The following is a 14389-nucleotide window of genomic DNA, read 5'->3' on the forward strand; positions in this document are numbered from 1 at the left end:
ATCCACGCATGATATCACCCCTCTATATTTCATCCTTTATATTTAATAGCCGTATAATATGCTATGTAAATCTAAATAATTCCCTTTGCTGTCATTTTTTTGTAGTTTTTTTCAAGTCTCCTATGAATAAATATATTATCAGTTAGAAGGAGAATTGTAGTCTTGTTGCAGGTTGTAATCACGTTTTTTTAGCCCATCAAGACCGTTAAATTCACAAGGAATGGACTCTTTCACTGCACAAACTGTTAAAACTCTGCACTAAGGAGATTTGAAATGAACAATATTATATAATTAGCCTTTTCATTTTTTTTAAACTCGTTTTGAAGGTATAGCTGTATACAAGTTATCCACACTGGGAATTAAAAATGGCGACCGCCAATGACTTATAAAAGAGGCCTGTGAGTTTGCCATAATAAGCTCTAATGCCAGTGGTGCTGTATCTGAAACAGGTGGGATAGAAGTGTCTTTTGCAAGAGAAAGGAAATAAGTAAACAGCGGATCACAGTATGGAATGTACTGTCCATAATGGCTGGCACTGAGATGTGCGTTTGTGTACACAAGTGATCTGTCCCTGGCCATTGTTACCTGGAGCTGTGCGACGCTCTGTCCAATCAGATTCCAATATAGGTGACGCTGGAAGTTCTTTTGGACGTCTCGTTACCTTGGAACAAAGGAGTGTTCCGGGCTTGTTTTGTTGTGGAGTACTGGTTCTCAGGGCTCCTAGGCAGCGGTGAATTCGCCATATTAACTCTGCCTAATACACAATGTGATCTGGAAATAAATACAGTGATGCTTTCTTTATGTTGCTTGTGTATGCTGCATGATTCAATATTGTAGCATGCACTACGCACCAAGTGATTGCTCAAAGAGCTTACAGTCTAATATGTAGTACCTTAGTGCTTAATGTTAAATGGAGAGTTTGAATCAAGAATAAAGGTGTGTGTGTATGTACACACACACACACACACACACACACACACATATGTACACACATACACACTGAGCTTTTACATTGATAAAATGGAGCAGAATAAACATGGGTTTAATATGAAAAAAGTGTTTACAGCGGAGTTCTTCCAAATCTTGTTTTATCTAATGGGCTGTAACGGGTATTCCACCCCACCCAATCTCATATGTAGTGTGGGTGGGTAGAACATGTAGTGTTACCGGTGTGGTGCGTATACCTGCAGGCTCACAGGAAGTCTGAGCCTCCGCTAGTGAGAGCCTGGGGTGAATCCTCTGGAACGTATCTTCTTTCAGCGCCTCCACCTATGTAGGATTCTAGGGAAGTGTAGAATGACCCTAACATAGGAACCCACTCAGAAACCACACACACAGTCAGTGATTATAATAACTAAGGACTTTACTAACGAATAATAATGATAACCTGTGTCTCTCTCACGGTGAGACACTAACAGTGACGTCTCGCAGGACGATTCCCAAACACTAGGTGATCCCACCCAGTGTCCCAAGAACCCCACCCAATGTCCCGTACTCCTACAGAGATAGTCAATGGGTGACTGCGCAGTCACTAAGAACCTCTAGGCCTGTTGGTGCACATGTGATGGTATAATACCTGCCGAGCACTCCGGTGCTCGGGTCAGCAACAAACTTCTCAAAGGGTCAGACGTGTGATGAGTCCGTCTGATCCTCCAACCGAACTCCTTGCACGTGCGGACCACTAGGGCGGTCCCACTCTGGAATCGTCTCTGTGGACCCCAACGTGGGTCCAACCGCTTCCACAGGAACAGCAGCAGCCGCTGTGTCCCTATCTATATAAATGGTACTAACGTGACAGGAACCCTAACCTAGGGCCTGTCCCTGTAGTACAGCAACCTGTAGTGGCTTGGGGAACTCCTAGGGCCTGCAGGGGTAATGACCTGCCCCACTCCCCCAACTACCCAAGTCCCTTCGGTAAGTGATCTGGAATGGACTAGAGTACTCTTCCATGCAGTACTTGGGCGTCTACCTACTGTTGGCTAGCCTAGTGCAGATCCTCTCCAGAATTCCTGACCTCGTTAACAGGCTATCCCTTCAGGCATCCTACCCCTAGCGCTACCTCAAGGTGACTAGAACAGCTATAGCCCTTCCCCAGACCCACTACTCTCTGACTAGTCCCAGCGCCTACCGCAGCAAGCTGTAACTCACTGGAGGCTGCAGCCAACGTGCTGCGCAACAAGGTGCCTGCCTATCAGACCTCACAGCACTGCTCGCTGTGACCCTGACAATGCAGCACTCTAACAACACTAAGGGCAGCGTCCCTATCTTGGGCCTCCCTCAGTACTTAACCCACTACACTAGCGGGGGGGTTGGGGCCTACATGGGGTGTGGGTACCTATGGGGTGCAGGAGCTGCTCTCACTCCCCGCACCCTTCTTCCCTCACAGCTCCCTAGCTCCAACTCTCTATCACCTTCTGAACAGTTACCCACCCAACTAGTGGGGAGTTGGGGTCTACCTGGAGTGTAGGTACCTATATGGGGCAGAAGCTGCACTCGCTCCCTACACCCTACTTCCCTAACAGCTCCCTGACTCCAACTCTCTAACTGCAGACTTCCTTCTCTCAGCTTCCACTAATGTAAGTGGCAGGGTCCCTAACCTGAGGGCTGCCCCTGGCAACACTCACCTTACTGGGGAGCTGAGCTATCCTGGACCAAAGGGGGTGCTGGCCTAATACAGGGGAGTCCCTCTCTCCTGTACCCTACCTCCTTCCCTCACAGGGTCCCTCCGCTGACTGACTAGCGTGGTGCAAGCCCGCGAAATGTATCCTTTCCTCCAGGGCAGTCCTGCAGCCTTATTGGCTCCTATGAGGCACCTGGTGCCTCCCTCGCTATGCTCCATGGGAGTTGTAGTCCCATAGAGCCTATCCTGGCATTGGGGCCGCATGCGCGCCTTTCCTGCGCAGGCGCGAGCTATCTGGGGCTTCCTCAACCTTTCCCTACTCTGTTCTGGCCCTCGCGCGACTTTCCCTGCCTCTGGCGGCTGTACTGCGCATGCGCGACTCTGTTGGCCTACTCCTACACTCGCGCGATCACTGCGCATGCGCGAGTGGTTGCGTAATGGCGGCGCTCTCCTCGCCGGCCGCCGGGACCTTAGAGACGCGACCGCGGCCTTAGCAACGGCCCGATCGCGTCCCCGGCAACCGGCCTGCTCGCGGAGACAGCGCACCGCTCCCTGCAACGGCCCCCACCCTTGGGATGGCCGTCGGGTCTGCCGCTGGCCTCCAGCAGTACCCGGCATCGCTTGTGCCCACGGAGGCTCCCGAGGGGGTCGCAGGGGGCAAAGGGTGACCTGGCTACACTCTCCCCCTGGTGAAACACCCAACGCCCTCGCTTGGGGAACGACATAACAGGGCACAATTTCACACACTGACAAATGGCATGGCATACCCCGTACACTTAACAGATCGGCTTTAACCTCACCAACACATGTCACATCACACCCCATAATTCCCGAGGCTAGCTGAGACCATTTGTGGGGTGCCCCTAACTGATCAGGTGGGGGTACCTCACTTTTGCGTCCGTGAGCCTCTCCCAGAAAATTCTCTTGAAGAGCACACTCTGGGGTGACAGTCACTGGTTCAGTACTACTTCCTCCCCCTGGTGAAAGGAATAGCACAGTGTCTTTCAACCCGGTCTTTACCTGGTCATCCACGCCTTGGAAACAGCAGGCCAGGCGGCCAAGACCTTTCCCACGGTCCACTACTTGGCGGATGGGCCGCTTCTCTTTCAGCAAAGTCTCTGTTTCACCTGGCAGGGGGTAAAGGGTAGATACCTTACCACTGCGGTGATTCACGGTGTCCAACAGGTCCTCGGGGACGCTGTCAGTTCCCACCTTGGTAGTATCGGGACCTGTCCCCAACTCTTCTGGGACAGTCCACTCACTGACTCGAACTTCGGGAGCGTTGGATCCCAGTCCTGGGACCACTTGTGTCGGAGCACACGGGCTCACACTCCGCTCAGAAGCCGCAACTCTGGCCTTCTTCACGGCCACCTCCATCGGAGCCTGGGGGGGGCAAGGGGGTTCCTTACCACTCGGCTGGCTTGCGATGGGTTTCTCTTCTTCTGGCACGATAGGCAGTGGGCACTGGTCCACTCGCACCACTGGACAGCTATCTTCTAATGAGGACACCTCCGCCAGGACGCGATGCAGAGGGGAGCCCTTCGCCCGGGCGACCAGACTTAAGGAGCCATCGTGCTCCGCGGTCACCTGGAGGCTCACCCCCAACACCCCTGGGGCAGTCGACTCACCCTTGTTGTCTGTAGGTACTGGTCCCAAGCCTAGGACCGATGGTACCTCTGCAGTAGGTCTGACTGACCATCGAAGGGCACACGGGCCCACAGCAGGGTCCGCAACATCGGAATACACCTCTTCAGAGATCAAACAGTCTAGCACGGCGTCAACGTATGGTTGCAGATTACAGTGTTTGCTCCCGCTGGTGGAATCTGTAGGAAGGGCACTTTCTACAAGTGAGTAGTTCTGGCTCTGCTCTGAGTCACTCACATCACTGGGGAGGAGCTCTGATTTTCGCGCCAATCCCGGACAGATTGTTGCAACATCTTGCTGTGCAGGTTGGCAGTCAGCAGCACGTGCGCTCTCCTGATTTGGCGGGAAACGCCATCCTGCTTGGTCTGCGTAGACTAGGGGGTACCCTTCTGAGGGGCCCCCGGGCATGAACAGTGCGGACGGTGCCTTTGCCAGGCATATATTCTCAGTGTGGGTTACTACAAAAAGAATGGTCTTCCATGTGGACGTGGGATCTTGCTCCTCATCTAAGACACATGTCCATGGCCACTCAGGAATTTTACACATATACTCCCGAACCTTCATTTTGGGTATAGTTACGGGAATGCCTCCTACCGCCACTACCTGTCCAGGGTCTAGGTATTGCCTCAAAGCCCAGGCCAGGACCTCGTCTCCGGACTTCACAAACATGGTGACAAAAATAGGGACGGGACAATTTGGAAAAAATGGACAGGGCACCCCAGGTGTATCTCAGCAGCGCCTCCAAATGTAACGGGTATTCCACCCCACCCAATCTCATATGTAGTGTGGGTGGGTAGAACATGTAGTGTTACCGGTGTGGTGCGTATACCTGCAGGCTCACAGGAAGTCTGAGCCTCCGCTAGTGAGAGCCTGGGGTGAATCCTCTGGAACGTATCTTCTTTCAGCGCCTCCACCTATGTAGGATTCTAGGGAAGTGTAGAATGACCCTAACATAGGAACCCACTCAGAAACCACACACACAGTCAGTGATTATAATAACTAAGGACTTTACTAACGAATAATAATGATAACCTGTGTCTCTCTCACGGTGAGACACTAACAGTGACGTCTCGCAGGACGATTCCCAAACACTAGGTGATCCCACCCAGTGTCCCAAGAACCCCACCCAATGTCCCGTACTCCTACAGAGATAGTCAATGGGTGACTGCGCAGTCACTAAGAACCTCTAGGCCTGTTGGTGCACATGTGATGGTATAATACCTGCCGAGCACTCCGGTGCTCGGGTCAGCAACAAACTTCTCAAAGGGTCAGACGTGTGATGAGTCCGTCTGATCCTCCAACCGAACTCCTTGCACGTGCGGACCACTAGGGCGGTCCCACTCTGGAATCGTCTCTGTGGACCCCAACGTGGGTCCAACCTCTTCCACAGGAACAGCAGCAGCCGCTGTGTCCCTATCTATATAAATGGTACTAACGTGACAGGAACCCTAACCTAGGGCCTGTCCCTGTAGTACAGCAACCTGTAGTGGCTTGGGGAACTCCTAGGGCCTGCAGGGGTAATGACCTGCCCCACTCCCCCAACTACCCAAGTCCCTTCGGTAAGTGATCTGGAATGGACTAGAGTACTCTTCCATGCAGTACTTGGGCGTCTACCTACTGTTGGCTAGCCTAGTGCAGATCCTCTCCAGAATTCCTGACCTCGTTAACAGGCTATCCCTTCAGGCATCCTACCCCTAGCGCTACCTCAAGGTGACTAGAACAGCTATAGCCCTTCTCCAGACCCACTACTCTCTGACTAGTCCCAGCGCCTACCGCAGCAAGCTGTAACTCACTGGAGGCTGCAGCCAACGTGCTGCGCAACAAGGTGCCTGCCTATCAGACCTCACAGCACTGCTCGCTGTGACCCTGACAATGCAGCACTCTAACAACACTAAGGGCAGCGTCCCTATCTTGGGCCTCCCTCAGTACTTAACCCACTACACTAGCGGGGGGGTTGGGGCCTACATGGGGTGTGGGTACCTATGGGGTGCAGGAGCTGCTCTCACTCCCCGCACCCTTCTTCCCTCACAGCTCCCTAGCTCCAACTCTCTATCACCTTCTGAACAGTTACCCACCCAACTAGTGGGGAGTTGGGGTCTACCTGGAGTGTAGGTACCTATATGGGGCAGAAGCTGCACTCGCTCCCTACACCCTACTTCCCTAACAGCTCCCTGACTCCAACTCTCTAACTGCAGACTTCCTTCTCTCAGCTCCCACTAATGTAAGTGGCAGGGTCCCTAACCTGAGGGCTGCCCCTGGCAACACTCACCTTACTGGGGAGCTGAGCTATCCTGGACCAAAGGGGGTGCTGGCCTAATACAGGGGAGTCCCTCTCTCCTGTACCCTACCTCCTTCCCTCACAGGGTCCCTCCGCTGACTGACTAGCGTGGTGCAAGCCCGCGAAATGTATCCTTTCCTCCAGGGCAGTCCTGCAGCCTTATTGGCTCCTATGAGGCACCTGGTGCCTCCCTCGCTATGCTCCATGGGAGTTGTAGTCCCATAGAGCCTATCCTGGCATTGGGGCCGCATGCGCGCCTTTCCTGCGCAGGCGCGAGCTATCTGGGGCTTCCTCAACCTTTCCCTACTCTGTTCTGGCCCTCGCGCGACTTTCCCTGCCTCTGGCGGCTGTACTGCGCATGCGCGACTCTGTTGGCCTACTCCTACACTCGCGCGATCACTGCGCATGCGCGAGTGGTTGCGTAATGGCGGCGCTCTCCTCGCCGGCCGCCGGGACCTTAGAGACGCGACCGCGGCCTTAGCAACGGCCCGATCGCGTCCCCGGCAACCGGCCTGCTCGCGGAGACAGCGCACCGCTCCCTGCAACGGCCCCCACCCTTGGGATGGCCGTCGGGTCTGCCGCTGGCCTCCGGCAGTACCCGGCATCGCTTGTGCCCACGGAGGCTCCCGAGGGGGTCGCAGGGGGCAAAGGGTGACCTGGCTACAGGGCTGTTGTAATATTATATTTCACAAGCCAGAGAAATGTTCAGTCTATTTGGGAAGCTAAGTGCAATACAGTACTGGCTTACATAGCCTCAGGGTTGAGTACTTTATGGGTAAGACCAAAGCCAGCAGAGCACTGGGACAAAACAGGGTATTTATAGTGCGAGAAACCCCGAAGATAATGGGACACAGAACTTGTCTCGCGTACAAACTTATTCTACTACAATCTAATACATGAAACATTTCAATAGCCTGGACTCATGACTACTGTCCCACACCCACCATAAAGCCCACTAACCATTGTGGCAAAGCACTGCCATCTGCTGCACTTATTCCCTCACCTCCTATCTCTGCAAGTCTCCCAACTTACCACTTAGATTGTAAGCTCCCCGGGGCACTGATTTTGGTTGCACTTGTTGTATTTTAATTCCCTGTTCTGTATGGTCTCTTTTGTAAAGCACGAAGTACACTGTGGGCAAAGTTCGGAAATACCTTTAAAAGTAATTGGATAAATAATAAGAAAACATCTGAAGCCGCCAATCGCCTACATGAAACTAATGAACCGTGTGGCAAATTCGCGGGTTTTCAGGTCACTGGGCAGCAGGGGCAGAACTAGGCACCTTTGGGCCTGGGTAAAAGATTTAAAACAAAAATACCCCTGTAATAGGGTCTTATCCCTGTTTAAATAAGGCTTTAATATAAGCCTGTAGTGGTCTGAGGAATCCAGCAGGGAGCTGGTTAATTGCTGCTAGACAATTAACCAGTCTCCACCTGGCTAATCAGACAGCTAGAAAAGCCTTCTGCTGGGACCTGACAGGGAGACTCTTGAGCACACAGAAGGGCTGTGTGCTGACATCAAGACACCAGAGACCAGATCTCTATTCCAAGGTGCAGCAAACCTGGGAACTCACCAGAGGCTGACCCCTCAACGGACACCAACCAGACTCAGAGACTGACACAAAGAGCCCTTGCTTACAGGTACCTCTTTAGATTTTGGGGGTTTGGGTTGTTAAGAGGCTTTTCCTCCCAGCCCTGCAGATAGGGACTGGGGAAGTGAGTTAGCCCTTACACAGTGATAGGCTGTTTTATCTGTTTATTTTTATAGTTTCTGCACTGTTTAAAGTGATAGGCTGAATAAAGCCATGGTTTAATTTCCCCCAAATCTGTCTCCCTGGTTGAACCTATGCACATGTCTCTTACAGCCTCCTCTCCACCCGGGGTCCTGTGGCGGCGATGGAGGTAGCTCCCTTCTCCGCCTGGTAAAGCCCCGCAGCACAGGTAGGGCCAGGAACGGGGAGGTCTTTAGACATTCCGGAACGCTGTTCCACTGCTCAAATAGGTTCCAGTGTGTGGAGGATGGACCCCTACAGGTGGTGGGCCCAAGCGTATGGTACTTCCGCCACTGCTGGGCAGTGCAGCTGATATATTGAGGTTGCACATGTTCTTGTACACGTTGTACAAACTGCTATAGGATATTTTATAGGTATATATATATATCTATATCCTGATTTGGTTTATCATTCTGTGTATGTAATTTATATAATTCTGTCCCCCATTGTACCGCGCAGCGGAATATGTTGGTGCTTTATCGATAAATAATAATGTGCGCATACCTTATTTCTAACGCAGTGACAGAAATATACAAGGCATGGAAATATGGTACAGGTACAACAACTGTGAGAATGACACCAAGTATTGAAGGGACTTCGTTTCTACCCTAAAGAGCTAACAAACCAAAGGGAATATATGTATGTGCTTTAATTTTTAGAACATTGTGTAGAGAAAAAAAACAGTGTCTGGAGTAACTAGTGCAGCTTCATTTAAAATGTTTTTTTTTTTTTAGACAGGTCCTGATGTTTAGAGAGGAAGCTTGTTAAAATATGAGGGGAAATGAGTTCTGAAGTTGAACGGTGAGTGTAATCATTTTTTTTAATTTATTTTTTATTTTAGAACAGTAGAGACCAGTGGGGCAGACAGGAGATAGATCTGAGTAGAGTGCAACACACAAATAAGGACATAGCAAGAGATCAGAACAGAGATCTAATGAGAGGAAGATTGAGTATTGTAGCAGACATATAGGCCCAGATGACAGATTTGCGCTCCACATCTAGCGTTGACTCCGGTTTAAATCTATGTGATCCAACCTGTACCAGCGCTTGATGAATCTGGACCATAGCGGGAAGATGAGGAATTGTTAGTTAGTTGCTAATGTTGTTGGTAATTTTAGTTGCTGCGTCTTTTAATACAAATACAATATTTGTTGGTGTTTTTATCAATGCTCAAAATATTTTTACATCCTTCCTGGAACAAAATAGTACATTATACATACAAAAGCGTGTTTTTAAAGAATAGCTCAGAGAAAAACTATTAGTAGTTACATAGTTAGATAGTAGTGGAGGTTGATAAAAGACGTACGTGTAACGCTCGGCCTGCCCACAAGCCAGACGAGACCCCGGGACTGAGGTGGAAAGGAGTAATACCACACACCTAGCAGTAAACAGGGGCACAGCCGGAGTGTGGAAGAAGCGTAGGTGGTCCTGGTAACAAAAATAGAATGAGTACCGTACTTGCCAGTTCCAGCGTAGAAAGGTAAAGTCCGTAAGCCAATGGTCGTGGGATGGAGAGAGCAGCGTAGTAGAGTGTCCGTAAGCCGTGTCCAAGGGATATAGAAGTCTGCAGCGTAGTAGAAGTCCAAAGCCAAAGGTCGATATCCAGGGAGGTCAGCAGTATATCCAGGGACAGGAAAAGGAACTGATGGACAAAAGGGGCCAGGCAACAGCAGACAGCACCAAGGTACAGAAGCTATGCAGAGCAAAGAGGAAATGGTGAGGGAAGACTAAATAGGGGGCTGAGACCTATCAGGGGAAGGGGAGGAACAGAGGAGTGACCCGAGGGTGGACCTGATAGGGAAGAAGTGTCTGGGAGGCTTGGGCCAATCGGAGCAAGGGGAGGGACGGAGGAGCAGCCCGAGGGAGGACCTGATAGGGGAGAGGTGCCTGGGCAGCTGGGAACTGTCAGAGCAAGGGGAGGAGCAGAGGAACGGCCCGGGGAAGGGCCTGATAGGAGAGAAGGGCTTGGGGGCGGACCTGACGGATCAGGGGCAGAGGAGGCGGAGTCAGGTGCCCGGCACCAGCAAATTGAAGCCTGGGTCCGCACGCGCCCCGGAAGTATGGGAGCAGCCGTGCAGGGGACCACACGGAGTGAGGCACGCCACCGAAGAGCCTGGGCGGCACAGAGCAAAGGTAAGGAGGCGCTGGAAGAGGGTGTACCCGCAGCGCGGATCCTTACAGTACGTCCATCAAGTTAAACCTATACTAAATGTAGACAACAGATACTTTATCCTATATCTATACTTCCTTATTGATCCAGAGGAAGGCAAACAAAAATCCCCAGTGTCATATCATCCAATGATATCTCATAAGGGGAAAAATAAATTCCTTCCTGAATCCAAGAATTGGCAAGCGGATTACTCCCTGGATCAACATCTTTCCCATGTATACTTATTTGGTATATCCCTGTATACCTTTCCTATCTGAAAAGAGGTCCAACCTTTTTTGAACAAATCTATTGTATCTGCCATCACAGTCTCCATGGGTAATGAATTCCACATTGTAACTGCCCTTACTGTAAAGAACCCTTTCCTTTGTTGCTGGTGAAATCTCCTTTCCTCCAACCTAAAGGGATGCCCCCGAGTCCTTTGTACTGCCCGTGGGATGAATAGTTTTAGAAAGCACCTTGTACTGTCCCCGAATATATTTGTATATAGTTATCATATCCCCTCTAAGAGCCTCTTTTCTATAGTTCCATGGTAAACTATTGACACAAATATCAGACATCTAAACCAATAGTATGTGCTGATGATCCCGGAAAATCGGCGTAGGAGCTGTTGTAAAAACGCTAGTGTTTGGGAGCTTACTGCATTGCGATAGGAGATGTTTGAATGAAACTCATGTTGGGTGAAAAAATAATAATTATATTTATTACTGCGAAAAAATAAATAACCCACTGTACATAATAGGCATAGTACGTTTTTTGCCCACACTTTTGAGATCTGAATCGCAATAGAATAACTTTTTTTTTTAAATCGATGCCTTCCCTTATCAGGAAATGTTTTGGAAACGGCCTTTTTATACTGTAATTGGAGCTTTCCATAAATGTGATTGCATTACGGTTCTATTCCTAATTAGCCTTGTAAAAAAAAAACAGTACAATAACAACTAGATTACTTTTATGCCTGTATTTAATTAGGGTTTTAATTTTTAGGCATTGATTTTCTTAAAGTGACAAATCTAAATAATGATTTTTGCAATAAAATGAAAGCGCTCAGTCCTGTAACGTCTTGTGTAATATCTATAATGCTTGTCTCATTGATTAAGCAGTTCAGATTTAAGCCTGCAAGCCTATCTCCCTAGGCACCGCTTCGTTACACCAGCACATGTACAGTAATTAAAGTAAGATTGCTGCAGTCGCTCTAAACAATGCCTTATAATGTATGCTAAACATCTACATCTGTACAAGGATGTATAGGAGATATTTAACCTTTTCAGCGCCGGTGTCACCAGACTTATCCCAGACACCCCGACGCTTCTGTGTCATGCGATCGCTCCTGCGGTGAAACGGAAGTGGACGCGGCTTCACGTCTGTTACGAACGGGCCGGGACCTCTCTGGCTGAGCCGTCAGCCCGATCTCCACTTAGAAAATGAGCCAGTACCCAGGACGTACCTGGTGCATTATGAGGACACTCTAAGGCAGCCGTGTGCAAACTGGGGGGCGCGACCCCCAGGGGGGGCACGAGACTGCCGGCGGGGGGGGGGCGCGGGGTTTACAGGGGCCCTGCGCGCTTCCCGAAGGCACTTAAATTAATTGCCGTAAGTAAACCTACTTACCTTGGCTCCGGTGGCTTCCTTCCTGCATCGTCATGGCAACGCGGCGTCAAAATGACACCGCAAGGTCATGTGATGTCACGTTGCTATGGCAACGTGACGTCATTATGCCGGAGCGCAGGTAAGTGGGGTTTAGGGGGGGGCGCGGTATTGCGGGGACAGCCGGCAGGGGGGTCAGGGAAAAAAGTTTGCGCCCCCCTGCTCTAAGGGATGAGAAAAGCCTAAAATGTCCCCCTCCCCCCACACACACTGCCACCTGTGTTGCGGCGGTGACTTAACCGTTCATTCACCGTCGCGACCTACAACCGGGTGACATCAAATCCGTATGAGTCGTGCTGGGGCGCACAGGTTAAAACATCGCTGCTCCGCTTAGTGATTGCTTAGAGCAGAGAGGTCGGAGGCAGAGGCGCGCACGGTCTGGGAGAGAGGAGGGAGCGCCAGGACTCTGCCAGGACTCTGCCCGCCCCTGCTCTCAATGAGGCCAGCACACTGTAACCCTTCCATCCTGATACTGTCTGTGAGGCTATCAACCAACGTGCGCTGTGTTTGTGTGACGGTCGGTGTGCGCTGTGTGTGTGTGACTGTCGGTGTGCACTGTGTGTGAATGTCGGTGTGTGCTGTGTGTGTGACTGTCGGTGTGCGTTGTGTGTGTGTGTCGGCGTGCACTGTGTGTGTGAGTGAGACTGTCGGTGTGCGCTGTGTGTGTGTGACTGTCGGTGTGTGCTGTGTGTGTGTGACTGTCGGTGTGCGCTGTGTGTGTGTGTCGGCGTGCACTGTGTGTGTGAGTGAGACTGTCGGTGTGTGCTGTATCTCTGAGACTGTTGGTGTGCGCTGTGTGTGTGAGGCTGTTGGCGTGCACTGTGTGTGTGAGAGGGAGACTGTCGGTGTGCGCTGTGTGTGTGTGTGTGACTGTCGGTGTGTGCTTTGCCTGTGTTTCTGAGACTGTTGGCGTGTGCTGTGTGTGTCGGCGGTCGCTGTGTGTGTGTCGGCGGTCGCTGTGTGTTTCGGCGGTCGCTGTGTGTGTGTGTGACACGGTCGGCGTGCACTGTGTCTGTGTGTGCGAGACTGTCGACGTGCACTGTGTGTGTGAGGAGACTGTCGGTGTGCGTTGGGTGTGTGAGACTGTCTGTGTGCTGTGTGTGTGTGTGACTCTCTGCATGGACTGTGTGTGTGACTATCGGCGTGCGCTGTGTGTTACGTGCGTGCGTTTCAGTGTGCACTGTGTGTGAGACTGTTGGCGTGCGCTGTCTGTGTCCATGTGCGTCATGTGTAGCGCGTGCAACAACTTTGGCTCCTACAAATTCTAGCAGGCTCCTAAGTTTGTAACACTTGTGTCCACACCTGCATCTAAATGTAAGCGATCCTGCACAAATGACGCTTCCTGCTCTCGTATTTTACCGTGTAATGTGTGCTTTGGTATCAGTATAGAAATGTAGACGCAATATCTTATAGGTTGAGAGACGTCTCTCAAACAGTTTAATATGGGGTGAAGCAGCTTCTCTGTGCTGGAAAAGAGATAAGCACCATTCAAATTGAGGCGACAAAAATCAACCACATGTTCCAAGCGGCTTCACAACATGTAAGGCCTCGGGCATGGTCAGCGCTTAGGCGCTGACCCGTGCTGAGGCGTGCTGGCGCTTACCAGTGACCCCCTGCAGCCGCAATGTGAGCGGCTTTAGCAGGGGCTCGCGCACACTTCCGCAAGTGTGCGGAAGCGTGGGTCTTAGGAGAATTTTAAATTCAAGCGCTCAAGGGAGCGCAGGGCCGGTCACGTGAGCAATGAGGGCGAACCAGCTCCGTGACGTCACTAGCCCGTCCCCCGACACCCCCCCGGATGGCGCGCTAACCAAGGCCAGGGAAAACACCCGCTTTCCCTCAGCCTCAGCGCGCCTCCGTACGGCTGCTGCAACCTTGGACGCAGCCTAACACAGGGGCCTAAAAAGGCCCAGAGAAATGGAGAGGAGTGTCAACACAGGATTTCCTCCGCACGTAAACAAACACAAACACAGAACCGTTTTGATACAATGAATATTTTATTCCCCTGCCTCCTTCCTGAACAATAGCAAAAAGCATTCTTGAAATATCTGTGTAATACGTGTCCACCCCTCTGGAAGATTTCACTGCTACACGGTGTGGTGTGGTGTATACGGTATACCTGCTGGTTCACAGTAGCTCTGAGCTTCCCGCGTTGTTGTAGGGAAGAATAGGACAGGGTTCTGGGGTAGTAACTGATTTGTACTCACGGTGACAGCAGGCCCCAGGGATGTGGAGACAATCCCTGCAGGAGAACTTACTTCCTCT

At 51.1% G+C, this 14389-nt stretch overlaps 1 protein-coding gene across 2 annotated transcripts in view; it reads left to right on the forward strand.

The window, feature by feature from the left end:
• GAB2 (GRB2 associated binding protein 2) overlaps window positions 1–14389 on the forward strand; it is a 271494-nt gene that overhangs the window by 76090 nt on the left and 181015 nt on the right. Inside the window, exon 2 of one of the 2 annotated variants that reach the window (XM_075592614.1) lies at window positions 9048–9114. The exons of the other annotated variant lie outside the window; for it this stretch is intronic. The gene's annotated coding sequence lies outside the window, so the exon portion shown is untranslated. The remainder of the gene's footprint in view (window positions 1–9047; window positions 9115–14389) is intronic. 2 annotated transcript variants of the gene reach the window in all.

Source organism: Ascaphus truei, chromosome 3 (assembly GCF_040206685.1).
Source record: "Ascaphus truei isolate aAscTru1 chromosome 3, aAscTru1.hap1, whole genome shotgun sequence".
Classification (NCBI taxonomy): domain Eukaryota; kingdom Metazoa; phylum Chordata; class Amphibia; order Anura; family Ascaphidae; genus Ascaphus; species Ascaphus truei.